The sequence below is a fragment of the Moschus berezovskii genome, chromosome 17 (genome assembly GCF_049115385.1).
Source record: "Moschus berezovskii isolate FMDL1 chromosome 17, NW_MosBer_1.0, whole genome shotgun sequence".
Taxonomy (NCBI): Eukaryota; Metazoa; Chordata; class Mammalia; order Artiodactyla; family Moschidae; genus Moschus; species Moschus berezovskii.
This window is the reverse complement of record NC_142476.1, coordinates 14268971-14279284: the sequence shown is the minus strand read 5'-3', so window position 1 is coordinate 14279284 and position 10314 is coordinate 14268971. Positions and strand designations below refer to the sequence as shown.

The 10314-nt window shown below is 40.4% G+C and overlaps 1 long non-coding RNA gene across 1 annotated transcript in view; it reads right to left on the bottom strand.

Moving 5' to 3' along the window:
- Nucleotides 1-10314, bottom strand: part of LOC129551206 (uncharacterized) — an 86110-nt gene that overhangs the window by 61385 nt on the left and 14411 nt on the right. The gene's annotated exons all lie outside the window — the stretch shown is intronic.

Below are 10314 nucleotides of genomic sequence, written 5' to 3'. Positions count from 1 at the left end.
GCCCACACTTCATTTTCTCTGGGGGTAGAAAAACCTGTACCTAAGTTTGCATAATAAGTCAAATGATTGCAGATTCAGAGTTTTGATGGCAAACGCCTGAACTTCACCTTCCTTTGCTCTATGAGGAAATAAAAATTTGACCCAAAACGAAGCAAACAGTTTTAACGATTTTCTTTTTCTGTGCTTCAGCACAGGTTGTGCTATTTTGCAGAATTGACGTGTGCTGCCAATACAAGTCCTTTCAATTCTTCATGACTTTCAGGCCCACAAGGAGCTGAGGTGGAGGCTGATGACTCCGTATATTGCTGAGTTATGGCTTCTGTACCCTTCCTTGAATGTTCCCATTAATTCAGAGGAGGTGTTTCCCTCCAATGAGACTAAGCACTAAGGCCAAGAGCACAGTGAGAATCTCCCTTTTCGTTTGCTTTCGCGGCAACTGGAACCTCTGCACCACTCAGCTGGCATCCTAGCATTCAACCTAGCGTACAAGCAGTAGCAGTGTCATCAGAAGTCGCGACACTGCGTGTGCTGGGGGCAAGGAGGAGCACGGGGCAGCTCGCGACAGACGCTGCACAGCCTGGCAGGGAGGGGACGACTCTTGGGGGCACACCCTGTTAGCTGCTCTCAGAGCTGCTGGCGGTCCCACAAGGAAGAGAGCAGAGAACAGAGTGCCAGGAGCCACTTTTTGTGACCCTTGAAACCTCTGCAGAGGTGGCGCTTCATACCTGAGTCTCTGACCTTCTAGAAACACAGCTACTGTTTGCAGAAGCCTCACCAGCTTCCTCCTGATTCCTGGTCAGAGGGCCCCAGCCTCCCTCCGACTTCACGTTGTGTCCCTCTTCCACCTCCCTGCAATCCATTTTTGGAAAAATTTTAAATTCACTTTTTTTGAAGGGTAATTGCTTTTACAATGTTGGTTTGATTCCTGTCATACATCAACATGAATCAGCCATAGGTACACAGATGTCCTCTCCCTCTTGAGCCTCCCTCCCACCTCCCACCCTTTCTCACCCCCCTAGGGTGAGAGCCCCGGTTGAGTTCCCTGAGTCATACTGCAAATTCCCATTGGCGATCTGTTTTACATGTGGTCGTGTGTAATATGCTACCATGCTACTCTCTCCATTCATCTCACCCTCTCCTCCAACAGTTCTAGCCATGTGGTCTTGGAAACTCGCCTGGCTTGACATCTTTTTAGCAGTTTTCTTTGGCACCTAACTTCCCAGGACCACGCCCAGAATGAATCAAAACTCCTCATGTTGGTGTGGCAATTTCTAGGAAGTATCATCCTGTCTTCTGGCTCAAATATCCCAGAAGGTTACTGTGGATGAATCAAATTCAAAACAAGTCCCTTCCCATCTGCTCTGTACCCAGAAGGGAGTAGAAAATAATGAAGGCAGTACTGATGGATGAGATGGAATTAGATGAGGCTTCAGTGGTATGATAAAGGTTCTAAGAAAGTAGACCCACATTTCAACGTGACAAGTGGCAAGGACTCTCACTTGGCCATTGGACCAATGACTCTCTAATCAATGTTCCATCAATTACTACTGCCACAAGACTCCAAGTCAATCCAGAAATCACAGCTTGATATGAGGATCAAGTCTCCATCTGTCTAGGCCCACAGGCGTCATGGCATTGTTAATTCTACTGCTTGGAAATGATTTTAAGACCATTACTTTTTTGATTCTCAGTTGAGCTGAAAGGATTATATGGTATGAGGCATTCAACCTGCAAGAATAGACCAGCTCTAATCTTCAGATTTTCGAGGTCAAACCAGGTGGGACTGAGCTGACCCAGAATACACGGTCAGTGCTTATGCTAAATGTCCTCAGACTGTGCCATCCAAACTCTCAATAATATCATTGGTTTGATGAAGGTGGGTATTGGAATGCTGAGAATGACATGAAAGAATTCCAAGATTCCAGGTGTTATTGGAATGTATCTGATTACTTCCAAATGCCCGTAAACTTATTGGAAAGAATGTTCTACAGCAGAAGCTACTTGTTTTGTCACAGACAAGACATTTCTGCGTGGTATTTCTTTCCCTTCATGACATGGACATTCTCTAGGAGTTGAGAAGAATATGATTGTAGTTCACTAATAATGACTTTCTGTACATTGTACTGCAGGCAGTGGTCAAAAACCGTGCCCAGGAAGAAGCAAAAAGGCAAAATGGCTGTCCCAGGAGGTCTTACAGGTAGCTGAGAAAAGAAGAGACACGAAAGGCAAAGGAGAAAAGGAAAGAAATACGCATCTGAATGCAGAGTTCCGAAGAACAGCAAGGAGGGATAAGAAAGCCTTCCTCAGTGATCAGTGCAAAGAAATAGAGGAAAACAATAGAATGGGAAAGACTAGAGATGTCTTCAAGAAAATCACAGTTATCAAGGAAACATTTCATGCAAAGATGGGCTCAATAAAGGGCAGAAATGGTATGGACCTAACAGAAGCAGAATATATTAAGAAGAGGTGGCAAGAATAAACAGAAGAACTACACAATAAAAGGATCTTAGTGACCCAGATAACCACGATGGTGTGATCACTCACTTAAAGCCAGACATCCTGGAATGTGAAGTCAAGTGGGCCTTAGGAAGCATCACTATGAACAAAGCTAGTGGAGGTGATGGAACGCCAACTGGGCTATTTCAAATCTTAAAAGATGATGCTGTGAAAGTGCTGCACTCAATATGCCAGCAAATTTGGAAAACTCATCAGTGGCCATAGGACTGGAAAAAGGCAGTTATTATTCCAATCCCAAGTAAAGACAATGCCAGAGAACGTTCAAACTTCCGCACAATTGCACTCATCTCACACACTAGCAAAGTAATGCACAAAATTCTACAAGCTAGACTTCAATAGTACATGGACTGAGAACTTCCAAATGTTCAAGCTGGATTTAGAAAAGGCAGAGGAGCCAGAAATCAAATTGCCAACATCTGCTGGATCATTGAAAAAGCAAGAGAGTTCCAGAAAACATCTACTTCTGCTTCATTGACTATGCCAAAGTGTTTGACTGTGTGGATCACAACAAACTGTGGAAAATTCTTAAAGAGATGGGAATACCAGACCACCTGACCTGCCTTCTGAGAACTCTATATGCAGGTCAAGAAGCAACAGAACTGGACATGGAACAATGGATGGTTCCAAATTGGGAAAGGAGCACATCAAGGCTATATATTGTCACCTTGCTTATTTAACTTCTATGCAGAGTGAAAGAAAGTGAAAGTGAAGATCACTCAGTATGTCTGACTCTTTGTGACCCCATGAACTATACAATCCATGGAATTCTCCAGGCCAGAATACTGGAGTGGGTAGCCTTTCCCTTCTTCAGGGAATCTTCCCAACCCAGGGATCCAACCCAGGTCTCCCAAACTGCAGGCAGATTCTTTCCCAGTTGAGCACAAGAGTACATCAAACTAAATGCTGGGCTGGAAGAAGCACAAGCTGGAATCAAGATAGCAGGGAGAAATATCAATAACCTCAGATATGCAGATGACAGCACCCTTATGGCAGAAAGCAAAGAAGAGCTAAAGAGCTTCCTGATGAAAGTGAAAGAAGAGAGTGAAAAAGCTGGCTTAAAACTCAACATTCAAAAAATGAAGATCATGGCATCCAGTTTCATCACTTCATGGCAAACAGAGGGGAAACAATGGAAACAGTGACAGACCTTAGTTTCCTGGGCTCCAAAATCACTACAGATGGTGACTGCAGCCATGAAATTAAAAAATGCCTACTTCTTGGAAGAAAAACTATTGACCAACCTAGACAGCATATTAAAAAGAAGAGACATTACTTTGCTGACAAAATTTCTATATAGTCGAAACTATGGTTTTTCCAGTAATCATGTATGGATATGAGAGTTGGACCATAAACAAAGCTGAGCGCCAAAAAGAATTAATGCTTTTGAACTGTGGTATTGGAGAAGACTCTTGAGAGTCCCTTGGACTGAAAAGAGGTCAAACCAGTCAAACCTAAAGGAGATCAGAACATAATGATCTCTGTTCGTTTCGAAGGCAAACCATTCAATATCACAGTAATCCAGGTCTATGCCCCGACCAGTAATGCTGAAGAAGCTGAAGTTGAACAGTTCTATGAAGGCCTACAAAACCTTCTAGAATTAATACCCCCAAAAGATCTCCTTTTCATTATAGGGGACTTCAATGCAAAAGTAGGAAGTCAAGAAATACCTGGAATAACAGGTAAATTTGGCCTTGGAGCACGGAATGAAGCAGGGCAAAGGCTAAAGAGTTTTGCCAAGAGAACACACTGGTCATGGCAAACACCCTCTTCCAACAACACAAGAGAAGACTCTACACATGGTCATCATCAAATGGCCAACACCAAAATCAGATCGATTATATTCTTTGCAACCAAAGATGGAGAAGCTCTATACAGTCAGCAAAAGCAAGACCGGAAACTGACTAGCTCAGATTATGAACTCCTTATTGCCAAATTCAGACTGAAATTGAAGAAAGTAGGGAAAACCATTAGACCAATCAGTTCAGTTCAGTCACTCAGTCGTGTACGACTCTTTGCGACCCCATGAATCACAGCACGCTAAGCCTTGTGACCTAAACCTTATGATTATACAGTGGAAGTGAGAGATAGATTCAAGGGATTAGATCTGATAGACAGAGTGCCTGAAGAACTATGGATGGAGGTTCGTGACATTGTACAGGAGGCAGGGAGCAAGACCATCCCCAAGAAAAAGAAGTACAAAAAGACAAAATGGCTGTCTGAGGAGGCCTTACAAATAGCTGAGAAAAGAAGAGAAGAAAAAGGCAAAGGAGAAAAGGAAAGATATACTCATCTGAATGCAGAGTTCCAAAGAATAGCAAGGAGAGATAAGAAAGCCTTCCTCAGTGATCAGTGCAAAGAAATAGAGGAAAACAATAGAATGGGAAAGACTAGAGATCTCTTCAAGAAAATTAGAGATACCAAGGGAACATTTCATGCAAAGATGGGCACAATAAAGGACAGAAATGGTATGGACCTAACAGAGGCAGAAGATAATAAGAAGAGGTGGCAAGAATACACAGAAGAACTGAACAGAAAAGATCTTCATGACTCAGATGATCACGATGGTGTAATCATTCACCTAGAGCCAGACATCTTGGAATGTGAAGTCAAGTGGGCCTTAGGAAGCATCACTACAAACAAAGCTAGTGGAGGTGATGGAATTCCAGTTGAGCTATTTCAAATCCTAAAAGACGCTGCTGTGAAAGTGCTGTACTCAATATGCCAGCAAATTTGGAAAACTCAGCAGTGGCCACAGGACTGGAAAAGGTCAGTTTTCATTCCACTCCCGAAGAAAGAAAATGCCAAAGAATGCTCAAGTTATACTCATCTCACATGCTAACAAAGTAATGATCAAAATTCTCCAAGCCAGGCTTCAGCAATATGTGAACTGTGAACTTCCAGATGTTCAAGCTGGATTTAAAAGAGGCAGATGAACCAGAGATCAAATTGCCAACATCCGCTGGATTATCTAAAAACCAAGAGAGTTCCAGAAAAACTTCTGCTTTATTGACTATGCCAAAGCCTTTGATTGTGTGGATCACAATAAACTGTGGAAAATTATTTAAGAGATTGGATTACAAGACCACCTGACCTGCCTCCTGAGAAATCTGTATGCAGGTCAGAAAGCAACAGTTAGAACTGGACATAGAACAACAAACTGGTTCCAAATACAAGGAGTACATCAAAGCTGTATATTGTCACCCTGCTCATTTAACTTATATGCAGAGTACATCATGAGAAACGCTGGGCTGGATGAAGCACAAACTGGAATCTAGATTGCCAGGAGGAATGTCAATAAGCTCAGATATGCAGATGACACCACCCTTATGGCAGAAAATGAAGAACTAAAGAGCCTCTTGATGAAAGCAAAAGAGGAGAGTGAAAAAGTTGGCTTAAACTCAACATTCAGAAAACTAAGATCATGGCATCTGGTCCCATCACTTCTTGGCAAATAGATGGGGAAACAATGTAAATAGTTAGAGACTTTATTTGGGGGGGGGGCTCCAAAATCACTGCGGATGCTGATTGCAGCCGTGAAATTAAAAGACGCTTGCTTCTTGGAAGAAAAGTTATGAACAACCTAGACAGCATATTAAAAAGCAGACACATTACTTTGCCAACAAAAGTACATCTAGTCAAGGCTATGGTTTTTCCAGTGGTCATGAATGGATGTGAGAATTGGACTATAAAGAAAGCTGAGCATCGAAGAATTGATGCTTTTGAACTGTTGTGTTGGAGAAGATTCTTGAGAGTCCCTTGGACTGCAAGGAGATCCAACCAGTCCATCCTAAGGGAAATCAGTCCTGAATATCCATTGGAAGGACTGCTGCTGAAGCTGAAACTCCAATCCTTTGGCCACCTGATGTGAAGAGCTGACTCATTGGAAAAGACCCTGATGCTGGGAAAGATTGAAGGCAGGAGGAGAAGGGGATGATAGAGGATGAGATCTATGGATGGCATCACTGACTCGATGGACATGAGTTTGAGTAAGATCCAGGAGTTGGTTATGGACAGGGAGGCCTGGCGTGTTGCAGTCCATGGGGTCGCAAACAGTCGGACATGACTGAGCGACTGGACTGAAGTGAATAATGACCTGACAGCACTTTTGATGCACTTTTATAGTGATCAGTAATTACCTGATTAAAACAGTTCCTTCAGATGACATGAAATAAGAAACCTTAATACAGATAGGTCTATTTTTTTCTGAAAATGAATTGACACATTTGATTAATTGTTGGAGTCTCATTTTCAAATACTTTGGGAATCAAGGAATATACTTTATCCCTGATTATTTTGAATGCATATAATCGTTCTGAGGCTTCCCAGGTGGCACTAATGGTAAAAAACCAGCCTGCCAAAGCAGGAATGGTAAGAGAGTCTGGTATGATCCTCTGTTGGGAAGCTCTCCTGAAGGCAGGTATGGCAACCCACTCCGATATTCTTCTCTGGAGAATCCTATGGACAGAGAAGCCTGGTGGGCTATAGTCCATGGAGTCATAAAGAGTTGTACATGATTGAAGTGACTTAGCACACACAGTGAATATAATCCAGTGTTTATTTTTATAATTCTGAGAACCTTACTCCTTTGGTCTTCATGTTGAAGATCATTAATCTTTGAAAGGCACTGAATAGGAACAATTTAGAAAATGCAATTCCACCCCGTGTCTAATTCCCAATTAAACTGACTAAAAAATATAATTACTTGAAATATCTCCTTTTGCATCCTGCATACTTAAAATGTTGCTTTCCTCAAATTTAAGATTTTTATTATAATTTCTTATTATCATAAAGAAAAGTAATTTTCTATTTTAAACTTCACTCTATATTTTAAATAAAATAAAGGTTGATTACCTTGAGTACTTTTCACTTTATTCTGAATCAACTGGACTATGAACCCCTTGAGGGTGGAGAATAACTTGTGGGGTTTTTGATATAATCCTTCCTGTGTAGCCCCGTATTTAGAATAAATAACAGCTCAATAAACAGGACCTGAATTAAAATAGCACAGTGACTCGGTTCCTATCTGTTCACCTTGACCATAATCTGTAAAATTTGCCAACATCTCTTTTGCTTTCTACTCCTCAAGCACATAGTTTAATTTTACTCCTTTTGTATGTGGTAACATGCATGTTTCACTGAATGATTCAGAAATCGCTTCTGAATATGAGGTCAAAGAGCAAATGGGATGCAAATTATGGACAAGCATTCAGATATAAAACTTCCTGACAAGAGTGTAATGACTCTTGCAATAACTATTCAACAATATTTGAAAGACCTATTAGAGCACTTATTTTTTCAGGAATTAAATAGTGGAACTTCTTCGGGAGAGCCAACATGACTTTAGAAGACAATTTCAAATTCATTGTAGAATTTCTCAGAAATGAAAACAATGCTGCTGACAGGAAACTGCCAGAGTAGCCTGCAGCCCGTGGCTATTACGGTACCCTTGAGCTTCAGGAAAAGTTTTACTCTAGTAGACTCAAATTTCACGGTAACACACTAGATTAGTGTTGTAAAATAGTGAATACCTTCAAAGATATTTTGAGTGAATGACAAATACATATGGCAGGGATCCTTTCAGAGGCCGCATATGATACAAAGTACTCCACTGCTGTCTGTATAATGAATGGGTGTCTGCAGGGAATTTCACTACCTGACATGAACTCAAGAACTATTTTTTTTTCTTTTTTTTTTTTTAGAAAGCTAGGAACTAACAAGAAAATTTTCGGGCAATGAGTTACATTTCTCCTCCAAGAGAGAAGTTGATTTGAGTCAGAGTTTCACATCTAGAAATACCCAGTTGATTAATGCTTCCAGAATCACAAAAGAGAAAGTCTTATGTGTCCAACCAAGTCTCCCATGAAACTAAATTTCAGTTGTTTACAGAAACTTTAGAAAATGCCAGACAGAATTTTAGGGGTGTGAGATTTTAGGACTTCTAAGTACACAATTTTAGTCTTTGACAGAGCCCATTCACTCTGATTCAAAATTGAGATTGTCTGCATGTATTTCTTTCTTTTAACCATGAAAACATGAACTGTGCTGATGGCCAATGTTTCCCCTAGTGCTAATGCTCAATAAACATTTTAGATTGATTATGAAATGGCTACATCATAGTAATTTGACAGCACTGTCCTTGAATATAATTTTACCCTTTTGTGAGGATCATCAGCAGTTATGTTCATTGGGATGGAGACCATTATAGGCTGGACTTCCAGTTCAGTTCACTTACTAAAATGCTCTGTGATTAATTTATAAATTTGGAGCCACAACTAATAGACTTGTTTTGAGGCTTTACTTCTATTAAGACAGAATATCAGGATGTAATACGTCGATTAGGGAAAGGAGATAAAAACAGGAAACTGATGACCCATGGGGAAATATGCCTGAGAGCAAACTGATTCATAAAACAAATATAATTGGCATGGGGATGAAGGTTGTCTTATGCACACAGGTCAAATTCCATTACAGCGATGTTCAAGAGAGTTTAGTATAGGAATTTTAGATAAATCAGTAAAATAAATGGGCTTCTCCATGGTGTTTATGTATGTTCTATCTCAATCTTTCTTGTAGTAGAACTCATTAGAGAGATCGGACCTGCACATTTAAAAATTGATTACCCAAGATAATGTCAGATGGGCCCGGTATCCTTTCTAGACTTACGACCATCTTGCAAGTGTGAAATGCTTTAATACATTGATGTTTCCACACACACTCACCCATTGCTTCATATTTTAGGACAATAAGGGAAGAAGAGCCAGGAAGTGAAGCAGTTAGACTCACAGGTCTGGCTTTCGGGCTCAAATGTAGCCCCGCTCCACAGGCATCATGACATCTTGGAGCTATTACTATTCAGTCGGCCTGTTTCTAAGTGTCCTTGTTTCCAAAATAGGGGTAATGAAGGGGCTGACATAGACACGTGGGTGAGAGTTAGACTCAGGGTCCATGGCCTGATGATCTACTGGTTGCAAGCACTTAATTCACATCCCTGGTATTGTCAGAGGTATAGGGCATGTGTTGGTCTCTTTCCTAATGAGGAAATCAAATAACAGAGGTGAAGGGCTTCTGTAGGAACTTTGATGTTTCTTATTGAAACAAGTTGGCCAGATTTACCTTTAGCAGGACTTCTATCAAAACTAATGTTATGAAGCAGACAGAATTGCGGTGCTTTCCATTTTCCTTTATCCACTCATTTTTAAAGAGACACCTGCGAAATGGAAAGAATTCTATTCTCTCACTCTAGGTAATTTATTCCATGACTTTGGATTTCTGTCTTCTCTTTTCAGGCCTCAGTTTCTTTGTCTCCTGGTAACTCTCTAAGGCCCTTTTCTGAGTGAAAATAATATTAATTTACAAACTAGAAAATAAAATTCTTGAGCTCTGATATTTAACTCTAATAAATAAATACTTTAAAAGAAAAAGTATCCACGTTTGATCATAAAAAATACTGTTACATGTTAATCTATGCATATTTTTCAGGCACTGATATTTTCTAGGTTAGCTCTACCTTTGGTTTAATATCTCATTTCAGATAAATGTTGTAATGGAAATTTAGATGCGTAAATTCAAGTTAATATTGACAGTAGTTATGGAATTGAAGTTTTCCCTACTAAGTCCAAATATGACCATTAATAATGTGTTATGTATTAGTGTGTGTACGTATGGTATATTGTGTCACAACTTCACATGGCAGTGTCTAAATCTAAGGAAGTGTTTCCGAAATTCTACATGATTTTCATTAAACACCTTATTTCACGCTTTCAGCTAAGAAACTACGTTCTAGATTTAATATGATCT